We start from the raw sequence: 13,544 nt of genomic DNA, 5'->3' as shown, positions 1-13,544 counted from the left end.
GCTTCCAATATATCAATCTTCATGTCTCGACCATTTCGAGACTCCTCGTCATGTCCGTGATCACATCCGGGACTCTGAACAGCCTTCAGTACATCAAAACATATAAACTCATAATATAACTGTCATCGAAACGTTAAGCGTGCGGACCCTACGGGTTCGAGAACTATGTAGACATGACCGAGACACGTCTCCGGTCAATAACCAATAGCAGAACCTAGATGCTCATATTGGCTCCCACATATTCTACGAAGATCTATCGGTCAAACCGCATAACAACATACATTGTTCCCTTTGTCATCGGTATGTTACTTGCCCGAGATTCGATCGTCGGTATCTCAATACCTAGTTCAATCTCGTTACCGGCAAGTCTCTTTACTCGTTCTGTAATACATCATCCCACAACTAACTCATTAGTTGCAATGCTTGCAAGGCTTAAGTGATGTGCATTATCGAGAGGGCCCAGAGATACCTCTCCGACAATCGGAGTGACAAATCCTAATCTCGAAATACGCCAACCCAACAAGTACCTTCGGAGACACCTGTAGAGCACCTTTATAATCACCCAGTTACGTTGTGACATTTGGTAGCACACAAAGTGTTCCTCCGGTAAACGGGAGTTGCATAATCTCATAGTCATAGGAACATGTATAAGTCATGAAGAAAGCAATAGCAATATACTAAACGATCAAATGCTAAGCTAACGGAATGGGTCAAGTCAATCACATCATTCACCTAATGATGTGATCCCGTTAATCAAATGACAACTCATGTCTATGGCTAGGAAACATAACCATCTTTGATCAACGAGCTAGTCAAGTAGAGGCATACTAGTGACACTCTGTTTGTCTATGTATTCACACAAGTATTATGTTTCCGGTTAATACAATTCTAGCATGAATAATAAACATTTATCATGATATAAGGAAATAAATAATAACTTTATTATTGCCTCTAGGGCATATTTCCTTCACCCAGTCCCACTAGGAGGGGGGAGGAAGGAGTGGGAGAGGGGGAAGGCAAGGGGGGCGCCCCCCCCCCCTTCCTTGTCCTATTCGGAATCAAGGGGAGGGGGGCGCGGCCTGCCCTAGCCGGCCCCTCTCTCTCCACTAGGGCCCATAAAGGCCCATTAGCCCCCGGGGGGTTTCGGTAACCCCTCCGGCACTTCGGTTTTCTCCGAGATCACCCGAAACCATTCCGGTGTCCGAATATAGCCGTCCAATATATCAATCTTTATGTGTCGACCATTTCAAGACTCCTCGTCATGTACGTGATCATATCTGGGACTCCGAACTACCTTCGGTACATCAAAACACATAAACTCATATTACCGATCGTCACCGAACGTTAAGCGTGCGGACCCTATGGGTTCGAGAACTATGTAGACATGACCGAGACACATCTCCGGTCAATAACCAATAGCGGAACATGGATGCTCATATTGGTTCCTACATATTCTACGAAGATCTTTATCAGTCAAACCGCATAACAACATACGTTGTTCCCTTTGTCATCGGTATGTTACTTGCCCGAGATTCGATCGTTGGTATCTCAATACCTAATTCAATCTTGTTACCAGCAAGTCTCTTTACTCGTTCCGTAATGCATCATCCCGCAACTAACTCATTAGTTACATTGCTTGCAAGGCTTATAGTGATGTGCATTACCGAGAGGGCCCAGAGATACCTCTCCGACAATCGGAGTGACAAATCCTAATCTTGATCTATGCCAACTCAACAAGTACCATCGGAGACACCTGTAGAGCACCTTTATAATGACCCAGTTACGTTGTGACATTTGGTAGCACACAAAGTGTTCCTTAGGTATTCGGGAGTTGCATAATCTCATTGTCATAGGAACATGTATAAGTCATGAAGAAAGCAATAGCAATATACTAAACGATCAAATGCTAAGCTAACGGAATGGGTCAAGTCAATCACATCATTCTCTAATGATGTGACCCCGTTAATCAAATGACAACTCATGTCTATGGTAAGGAAACTTAACCATCTTTGATTGAACGAGCTAGTCAAGTAGAGGCATACTAGTGACACTTTGTTTGTCTATGTATTCACACATGTACTAAGTTTCCGGTTAATACAATTCTAGCATGAATAATAAACATTTATCATGATATAAGGAAATACAAATAACAACTTTATTATTGCCTCTAGGGCATATTTCCTTCATGTATATATGGAGGAAGAGGGGGAAATTTCGTGGCCCTTGGAGGAGGGGTCCAAAACCAACCCTAACTCTTGTTTCCCCACACACACGGACTCTAAAAACAACCTATACTTAAGTATTTCGAAATTACACGGGCCTGGCCCAATAATAAGGTGACGCAGCACCTAGAATAGCCTCTGGACGAAATTTATGAAGTGGCATCTTGTATATTTCGTCCAAGGATTCATGCACTCCTTATGTGGCTTCAAAGTCCTGAAATCATCACTTGTAACTCCGCTCTTGTTCCCCTTGCGCATGCCATCATCTCCATGCTTGGTCTTGCTCCAGTGTTCATCCCTCTTATCCATGCCAGGCCCTTCATTTGTAAGCAAAACATATGTATCCAATTTAGGCAGCATCATATTCTCATGAACATTAGAATCGTTACCAAGAAACGAATATACCTGATAATTTAATTGGCGTGCGCGAGCTCTAGTAATTGGTCCAGTATATGTAGCAGTAGGGGTTGTGGGTGTAACAATGGTATTGATATCCTGATCATCCTCCCCTTCTTGAAATGAAGTCGTCCTCGACGGAAGCTCATCTTCCTCATCCAAATAAGGATTCAAATCTACAATGTTAAATGTGGGACTAACCCCAAAATCTGCAGGCAGCTCAAGTTTATATGCATTATCATTTATTTTCTCTAACACCTTAAATGGACCATCAACACATGGCATTAGCTTTGCGCAAATCATTAAATCTATCCTTACGCAAATGTAACCAAACAAGATCTCCAGGTGCAAAGACAACACGTTTTCTACCCTTATCTCTAGCAAGTTTATATTTAGCATTCATATGCTCAATGTTCTCCTTAGTTAGCTCATGCATTTTTAAGATCAATTCAGCACGTTGTTTAGCATCAAAATTAACCTTCTCCGAAAGATGGAAGAGGCAACAAATCAATAGGTGCACGAGGAAGGAAACCATACACAATTTCAAAAGGGCAGAATAGAATGCAATGAACGACTATAAGCAAATTCAATATGAGGCAAGCATTCTTCCCACATTTTCTTGTTATTCTTCAAAACAGCCCTAAGCATAGTAGACAATGTTCTGTTGACTACTTCAGTTTGTCCATCAGTTTGGGGGTGACATGTAGTACTAAAAAGCAGTTTAGTCCCCAACTTAGCCCATAAACATCTCTAAAAGTGGCTAAAAATTAAGTATCACGATCTGCAACAATTGTATTGGGCACACCATGCAAGCGAATAATTTCACGAAAGAACAAATCAGCAACATTAGCAACATCATCGCTTTTATGACATGGTATAAAGTGTGCCATTTTCGAGAACCTATCCACAACAACAAATATCCTATTCATCCCCTTCTTTGTTCGAGGTAAACCTAAAACAAAGTCCATAGATATATCCTCCCAAGGAACACCAGATATAGGCACTAAACCATGAGGATTGAGTCGTGACTTAGCTTTTTGACATGTAGTGCAGCGTGAAACAAAACACTCAACATCCCGTCTCATCTTTGGCCAAAAGAAATGTGTAGCAAGTATATCCTCCGTCTTCTTCATGCCAAAGTGTCCCATTAATCCTCCTCCATGCGCCTCCTGCAACAACAAAAGACGAACGGAGCTAGCTGGAATGCATAGCTTGTTAGCACGAAACAGAAATCCATCGTTAACGACAAACTTGTTCCATGTTCTCCCTTCCTTACAATTCTGCAATACATCTTTAAATTCAGCATCATGCACATATTGATCTTTGATGGTCTCCAAACCAAATATTCTAAAGTCAAGTTGTGAAAGCATAGTATAACGACGAGACAATGCATCAGCAATAACATTTTATTTACCCTTCTTGTGTTTAATGGCATAAGGGAAAGTCTCAATGAATTCAACCCATTTAGCAGGTCTATGGTTCAGTTTTGCTTGACTTTTAATGTGTTTCAAAGATTCATGATCAGAATGTATAACAAATTCTTTGGGACATAAATAATGTTGCCATGTTTATAAGGTCCGAACAAGATGAAGGAAATATGCCCTAGAGGCAATAATAAAGTTGTTATTTATATTTCCTTATATCATGATAAATGTTTATTATTCATGTAGAATTGTATTAACCGGAAACTTAGTACATGTGTGAATACATAGATAAACAGAGTGTCCCTAGTATGCCTCTACTTGACTAGCTCGTTAATCAAAGATGGTTAAATTTCCTAGCCATAGACATGTGTTGTCATTTGATGAATGGGATCACATCATTAGAGAATGATGTGATGGACAAGACCCGTCCGTTAGCTTAGCATTATGATCGTTTAGTTTTATTGCTATTGCTTTCTTCATGACTTATACATGTTCCTCTGACTATGAGATTATGCAACTCCCGAATACCGGAGGAACACCTTGTGTGCTATCAAACGTCACAACGTAACTGGGTGATTATAAAGATGCTCTACAGGTGTCTCCGATGGTGTTTGTTGAGTTGGCATCAATCGAGATTAGGATTTGTCACTCCGTGTACTGGAGAGGTATCTCTGGGCCCTCTCGGTAATGCACATCACTATGAGCCATGCAAGCAATGTGACTCATGAGTTAGTCATGGGATGATGCATTACGGAACGAGTAAAGAGATATGCCGATAACGAGATTGAACTAGGTATGAGGATACCGATGATCGAATCTCGGGCAAGTAACATACCGATGACAAAGGGAACAACGTATGTTGTTATGCGGTTTGACCGATAAAGACCTTCGTAGAATATGTAGGAGCCAATATGAGCATCCAGGTTCCGCTATTGGTTATTGACCAGAGATGTGTCTCGGTCATGTCTACATAGTTCTCGAACCCGTAGGATCCGCACGATTAATGTTCGATGACGATTTGTATTATGAGTTATGTGATTTGATGACCGAAGTTTGTTCGGAGTCCCGGATAAGATCACAGACATTACGAGGAGTCTCAAAATGGTCGAGACATAAAGATTGATATATTGGAAGGTTATGTTTGGACACCGGAATGGTTTCGGATAGGTTCGGACATTTTATGGAGTACCGAGAGTTATCGGAACCCCCCCCCCCCGGGGAGTTAATGGGCCTTCATGGGCCCTAGTGGAGAGAGGAGGCGGCGGTCAGGTGGTGGCGCGCACCCTCCTAAGCCCAAACCGAATTGGACTAGGGTTGGGGGGGCGGCCCCCCTTTCCTTCTCTCCTCCTCCTCCTTCCCTCCTTCTCCTAGTGGGAATAGGAAAGGGGGGCGAATCCTACTTGGACCGGGAGTCCAAGTAGGACCCCCCTATGGCGCACCCCCTTGGGTCGGCCACCTCTCTTCCCCCCTTTATATACGTGGGAGGGGGCACCCCAAAGGCACACCAAGTCTTGTCTTAGCCATGTGCGGTGCCCCCTCCCAGTTACACACCTTGGTCATATCATCGTAGTGCTTAGGCGAAGCCCTGCGCCGGTAACTTCATCATCACCGTCGCCACACCGTCGTGCTGAGGAACTCTCCCTCGGCCTCAACTGGATCAAGAGTTCGAGGGACGTCATCGAGTTGAAACGTGTGCTGAACGCGGAGGTGTCGTACGTTCAGTGCTTGGATCCGTTGGATCGCGAAGACGTTCGACTACATCAACCGCGTTACTAAACGCTTCCGCTTTCGTTCTATGTGGGTACGTGGACACACTCTCCCCGCTCGTTGCTATGCATCTCCTAGATAGATCTTGCGTGATCGTAGGTAATTTTTTTGAAATATTGTGTTCCGCAACAACGGCATCCGAGCCAGGTCAATGCGTAGATGTTATATGCACGAGTAGAACACAATGAGTTGTGGGTGATAATAGTCATACTGCTTACCAGCAATGTCTTACTTTGATTCGGCGGTATTGTTGGCTGAAGTGGCCCGGACCGACATTACATGACCGCATTCATGAGACTGGTTCTACCGACGTGCTTCACACACAGGTGGCTAGCGGGTGTATGTTTCTCCAACTTTAGTTGAATCGAGTTTGACTACGCCCGGTCCTTGTTGAAGGTTAAAACAGCACACTTGACGAAAAATCGTTGTGGTTTTGATGCATAGGTAAGAACGGTTCTTGCTAGAAGCCTGTAGCAGCCACGTAAAATTTGCAACAACAAAGTAGAGGACGTCTAACTTGTTTTTGCAGGGCATGTTGTGATGTGATATGGTCAAGACGTGATAATATATAAATTGTTGTATGAGATGATCATGTTTTGTAACAGTTATCGGCAACTGGCAGGAGCCATATGGTTGTCGCTTTATTGTATGAAATGCAATCGCCATGTAATTGCTTTACTTTATCACTAAGCGTTAGTGATAGTCGTAGAAGCAATAGTTGGCGAGACGACAACGATGCTACGATGGAGATCAAGGTGTCAAGCCGGTGACGATGGTGATCATGATAGTGCTTTGGAGATGGAGATCAAAGGCACAAGATGATGATGGCCATATCATATCACTTATTTTGATTGCATGTGATGTTTGTCTTTTATGCATCTTATTTTGCTTAGTACGGCGGTAGCATTATAAGATGATCCCTCACTAAATTTCAAGGTACAAGTGTTCTCCCTGAGTATGCACCGTTGCTATAGTTCGTCGTGCCGAGACACCACGTGATGATCGGGTGTGATAAGCTCTACGTTCACATACAACGGGTGCAAGCCAGTTTTGCACATGCAGAATACTCGAGTTAAACTTGACGAGCCTAGCATATGCAGATATGGCCTCGGAACACTGAGACCGAAAGGTCGAACGTGAATCATATAGTAGATATGACCAACATAGTGATGTTCTCCATTGAAAGCTACTCCATCTCACGTGATGATCGGACATGGTTTAGTTGATATGGAGCACGCGATCATTTAGATGACTAGAGGGATGCCTATCTAAGTGGTAGTTCTTAAGTAATACGATTAATTGAACTTTAATTTATCATGAACTTAGTACCTGATAGTATTTTGCATCTATGTTGTTGTATATAATTGTACCGTGCTACCGTTCCTTTGAATTTTAATGCGTTCCTAGAGAAAGCTAAGTTGAAAGATGATGGTAGCAACTACACGGAATGGGTCCGTAGGATTATCCTCATTGCTGCACAGAAGAATTACGTCCTGGAAGCACCGCTAGGTGCAAGACCCGCTGCAGGAGCAACTCCGGACGTTATGAACGTCTGGCAGAGCAAAGCTGATGACTACTCGATAGTTTAGTGTGCCATGCTTTACGGCTTAGAATCGGGACTTCAACGGCGTTTTGAACGTCATGGAGCATATGAGATGTTCCAGGAGTTGAAGTTAATATTTCAGGCAAATGCCCGAATTGAGAGATATGAAGTCTCCAATAAGTTCTATGGCTGCAAGATGGAGGAGAATAGTTCTGTCAGTGAACATATACTCAGAATGTCTGGGTACCACAACCACTTGACTCAACTGGGAGTTAATCTTCCTAATGATAGTGTCATTGACAGAGTTCTTCAATCACTGCCACCAAGCTACAAAAGCTTCATGATGAACTATAATATGCAAGGGATGGATAAGACAATTCCCGAGCTCTTCGCGATGCTAAAGGCTACAGAGGTACAAATCAAGAAGGAGCATCAAGTGTTGATGGTTAATAAGACCACTAGTTTCAAGAAGAAGGGCAAAGGGAAGAAGGGGAACTTCAAGAAGAACGGCAAGCAAGTTGCTGCTCAAGTGAAGAAGCCCAAGTCTGGACCTAACCCTGAGACTGAGTGCTTCTACTGCAAATGGACTGGTCACTGGAAGCGGAACAACCCCAAGTATTCGGTGGATAAGAAGGATGGCAAAGTGAAAGGTATATTTGATATACATGTTATTGATGTGTACCTTACTAATGCTCGTAGTAGCGCCTGGGTATTTGATACTGGTTCTGTTGCTCATATTTGCAACTCGAAACAGGGGCTACGAATTAAACGAAGATTAGCTAAGTATGAGGTGACGATGCGCGTGGGAAATGGTTCCAAAGTCGATGTGATCGAGGTCGGCACGCTACCTCTACATCTACCTTCGGGATTAGTTTTAGACCTGAATAATTGTTATTTGGTGCCAACATTAAGCATGAACATTATATCTAGATCTTGTTTGATGCGAGACAGTTATTCATTTAAATCAGAGAATAATGGTTGTTCTATTTATATGAGTAATATCTTTTATGGTCATGCACCCTTGATGAGTGGTCTATTTTTGTTGAATATCGATAGTAGTGATACACATATTCATAATATTGAAGCCAAAAGATGCAAGGTTAATAATGATAGTGCAACTCATTTGTGGCATTGCCGTTTAGGTCATATTGGTGTAAAGCGCATGAAGAAACTCCATGCTGATAGGCTTTTGGAATCACTTGATTATGAATCACTTGATGCTTGCGAACCATGCCTCATGGGCAAGATGACTAAGACTCCGTTCTCCAGAACAATGGAGCGAGCAACTGACTTATTGGAAATAATACATACTGATGTATGCGGTCTGATGAGTGTTGAGGCTCACGGCGATATCGTTATTTTCTGACCTTCACAGATGATTTGAGCAGATATGGGTATATCTAGTTGATGAAACATTTTAAAAGTTCAAAGTATTTCAGAGTGAAGTGGAAAATCATCGTAACAAGAAAATAAAATTTCTACGATCTGATAGTGGAGGTGAATATTTGAGTTATGAGTTTGGTCTTCATTTGAAACAATGTGGAATAGTTTCGCAACTCACGCCACCTAGAACACCCCAGCGTAATGGTGTGTCCGAACGTCGTAATCGTACTTTATTAGATATGGTGCGATCTATGATGTTTCTTACTGATTTACCGCTATCAATTTGGCGTTATGCTTTAGAGACGACTGCATTCACGTTAAATAGGGCACCATCTAAATCCGTTGAGACGACACCATATGAACTGTGGTTTGGCAAGAAACCCAAGTTGTCGTTTCTTAAAGTTTGGGGCTGCGATGCTTATGTGAAAAAGCTTCAACCTGATAAGCTCGAACCCAAATCGGAGAAATGTGTCTTCATAGGATACCCAAAGGAAACTATTGGGTACACCTTCTATCACAGATCCGAAGGCAAAACATTCATTGCTAAGAATAGATCCTTTCTAGAGAAGGAGTTTGTCTCGAAAGAAGTGAGTGGGAGGAAAGTAGAACTTGATGAGGTAATTGTACCTGCTCCCGAATTGGAAAGTAGTTCATCACAGAAATCAGTTCCAGTGATTCCGACACCAATCAGTGAGGAAGCTAATGATGATGATCATGAAACTTCTGATCAAGTTACTACCGAACCTTGTAGATCAACCAGAGTAAGATCCGCATCAGAGTGGTACGTTAATCCTGTTCTGGAAGTCATGTTACTTGACCATGACAAACCTACGAACTATGAGGAAGTGATGATGAGCCCAGATTTCGCGAAATGGCTTGAGGCCATGAAATCTAAGATGGGATCCATGTATGAGAACAAAGTGTGGACTTTGGTTGACTTGCCCGATGATCGACAAGCCATAGAGAATAAATGGGTCTTCAAGAAGAAGACTGACGCTGATGGTAATATTACTCTCTACAAAGCTCGACTTGTTGCGAAAGGTTTTCGACAAGTTCAAGGAGTTGACTACGATGAGACCTTCTCACCCGTAGCGATGCTTAAGTTTGTCTGAATCATGTTAGCAATTGCCGCATTTTATGATTATGAAATTTGGCAAATGAATGTCAAAACTACATTCCTTAATGGATATCTTAGAGTTGTATATGATGCAACCAGAAGGTTTTGTTGATCCAAAAGGTGCTAACAAAGTGTGCAAGCTCCAGCGATCCATTTATGGACTAGTGCAAGCCTCTTGGAGTTGGAATATACGCTTTGATAGTGTGGTCAAAGCATATGGTTTTATACAGACTTTTGGAGAAGCCTATATTTACAAGAAAGTGAGTGGGAGCTCTGTAGCATTTCTGATATTATATGTAGATGACATATTGTTGATCGGAAATGATACTGAATTTATGAATAGCATAAAAGGATACTTGAATAAGAATTTTTCAATGAAAGACCTCGGTGAAGCTGCTTATATATTGGGCATCAAGATCTATAGAGATATATCAAGACGCTTAATTGGACTTTCACAAAGCACATACCTTGATAAAGTTTTGAAGAAGTTCAAAATGGATCAAGCAAAGAAAGGGTTCTTTCCTGTGTTACAAGGTGTGAAGTTGAGTCAGACTCAATGCCGGACCACTATAGAAGATAGAGAGAAAATGAAAGTCATTCCCTATGCTTCAGCCATAGGTTCTATCATGTATGCAATGATGTGTACCAGACCTGATGTGTGCCTAACTATTAGTTTAGCAGGGAGGAACCAAAGTAATCTAGGAGTGGATCACTAGACAGCGGTGAAGAACATCCTGAAATACCTGAAAAGGACTAAGGATATGTTTCTCGTTTATGGAGGTGACAAAGAGCTCGTCGTAAATGGTTACGTCGATGCAAGCTTTGACACTGATCCGGATGACTCTAAGTCTCAAACCGGATATGTATTTATATTGAGTGGAGGAGCTGTAAGTTGGTGCAGTTCCAAGCAGAGCATCGTGGTGGGATCTACGTGTGAAGCAGAGTACATAGCTGCTTCGGAAGCAGCAAATGAAGGAGTCTGGATGAAGGAGTTCATATCTGATCTAGGTGTTATACCTAGTGCATCGGGTCCAGTGAAAATCTTTTGTGACAATACTGGTGCAATTACCCTGGCAAAGGAATCCAGATTTCACAAGAGAACCAAGCACATCAAGAGACGCTTCAATTCCATCCACTATCAAGTCAAGGAGGGAGACATAGAGATTTGCAAGATACATACGGATTTGAATGTTGCAGACCCTGTACTAAGCCTCTCTCATGAGCAAAACATGATCAGCACCAAGACTCCATGGGTGTTAGAATCATCACTGTGTAATCTAGATTATTGACTCTAGTGCAAGTGGGAGACTGAAGGAAATATGCCCTAGAGGCAATAATAAAGTTGTTATTTATATTTCCTTATATCATGATAAATGTTTATTATTCATGCTAGAATTGTATTAACCGGAAACTTAGTGCATGTGTGAATACATAGACAAACAGAGTGTCACTAGTATGCCTCTACTTGATTAGCTCGTTAATCAAAGATGGTTAAGTTTCCTAGCCATAGACAAGAGTTGTCATTTGATGAACAGGATCACATCATTAGAGAATGATATGATTGACTTGACCCATCCATTACCTTAGCACTATGATCGTTTAGTTTATTGATATTGCTTTCTTCATAACTTATACATGTTCCTATGACTATGAGATTATGCAACTCCCGAATACTGGAGGAACACTTAGTGTGCTATCAAACGTCACAACGTAACTGGGTGATTATAAAGATGCTCTACAGGTGTCTCCGATGGTGTTTGTTAAGTTGGCATAGATCGAGATTAGGATTTGTCACTCCGATTGTCGGAGAGGTATCTCTGGGCCCTCTCGGTAATGCACATCACTATGAGCCTTGCAAGAAATGTGACTAATGAGTTAGTTACGGGATGATGCATTACGGAGCGAGTAAAGAGACTTGCCGGTAACGACATTGAACTAGGTATGAGGATACCGACGATCGAATCTCGGGCAAGTAACATGTCGATGATAAAGGGAACAACGTATGTTGTTATGCGGTTTGACCGATAAAGACCTTCGTAGAATATGTAGGAGCCAATATGAGCATCCAGGTTCCGCTATTGGTTATTGACCAGAGATGTGTCTCGGTCATGTCTACATAGTTCTAGAACCCGTAGGGTCCGCACGCTTAACGTTCCATGACGATTTGTATTATGAGTTATGTGATTTGATGACCGAAGTTTATTCGGAGTCCCGGATAAGATCACGAACATGATGAAATGGTCGAGACATAAAGATTGATATATTGGAAGGTTATGTTTGGACACCGGAATGGTTTCAGATAGGTTCGGACATTTTCTGGAGTACCGGGAGTTATCGGAACCCCCGCGAGGAGTTAATGGGCCTTCATAGGCCCTAGTGGAGAGAGGAGGCGCTGGCCAGATGGTGGCACGCGCGCCCCCAAGCCCAAACCAAATTGGACTAGGGTTGGGGGCGGCCCCCTTTCCTTCTCTCCTCCTCCTCCTTCCCTCCTTCTCCTAGTGGGAATTGAAAGGGGGGGAATCCTACTTGGACCGGGAGTCCAAGTAGGACTCCCCCCTATGGCGCACCCCCCCTTGGGCCGGCCAGGTCTCTTCGCCCTCTATATACGTGGGAGGGGGGCACCCCAAAGGCACACCAAGTCTTCTCTTGGTCGTGCGCGGTGCCCCCCACCACAGTTACACACCTCGGTCATATCGTCGTAGGGCTTAGGCGAAGTCCTGCGCCGGTAACTTCATCATCACCGTCGCCACACCGTTGTGCTGACGGAACTCTCCCTCGGCCTCAACTAGATCAAGAGTTCGAGGGACGTCATCGAGCTGAACGTGTGCTGAACGCGGAGGTGTCGTACATTCGGTGCTTGGATCGTGAAGACGTTCGACTACATCAACCGCGTTACTAAACGCTTCCGTTTTCGGTCTACGAGGGTAATCTCCTAGATAGATCTTGCGTGATCGCAGGTAAATTTTTTGAAATAATGTGTTCCCCAACACAAGAGCATATAATTCATCATAAGTAGAATAGTTCAAACTAGGCCCACCCAATTTTTCAGAAAAGTATGCAATAGGTTTGACATCTTGTAATAACACACCTCCTAATCCAATTCCACTAGCATCACATTCAAGCTCAAAAGTCTTATTAAAATCAGGAAGTTGGAGTAAAGGATCACGTATCAACTTATCTTTCAATACCGTGAAGGCTTCTTCCTGTGCGGTACCCCAAACAAAAGGCACATACTTCTTTGTAAGCTCATTGAGAGGTGCAACAATGGTGCTGAAATCTCTCACAAAGCGCCTATAGAAACCAGCGAGTCCAAGAAAACTCCTCACTTGTGTGACCGTTTTGGGCCGCGGCCAACTCTCAATAGCTTCAATCTTGCCTTTATCAACTTCAATTCCCAGTGGAGTAACAACATAGCCAAGAAAAGATACTCGATCGGTGCAAAAGGTGCACTTCTCAAGGTTACCAAACAAACGTGCACCATGTAAAGCAATAAAAACAGCACGTAAATATTCCTCCAAAGATCTGCTATAAATCAGTATCATCAAAATAGACTACCACAAATCGTCCAATGAAAGCACATAAAACTTTGTTCATTAATCTCATGAAAGTACTAGGTGCATTAGTTAACCCAAAAGGCATGACTAACCACTCATATAATCCAAACTTAGTTTTAAATGTTGTTTTCCATTCAT

This window comes from Triticum aestivum, chromosome 5D (genome assembly GCF_018294505.1).
Source record: "Triticum aestivum cultivar Chinese Spring chromosome 5D, IWGSC CS RefSeq v2.1, whole genome shotgun sequence".
Classification (NCBI taxonomy): Eukaryota; Viridiplantae; Streptophyta; class Magnoliopsida; order Poales; family Poaceae; genus Triticum; species Triticum aestivum.
Note: the sequence above shows the minus strand (reverse complement) of the source record.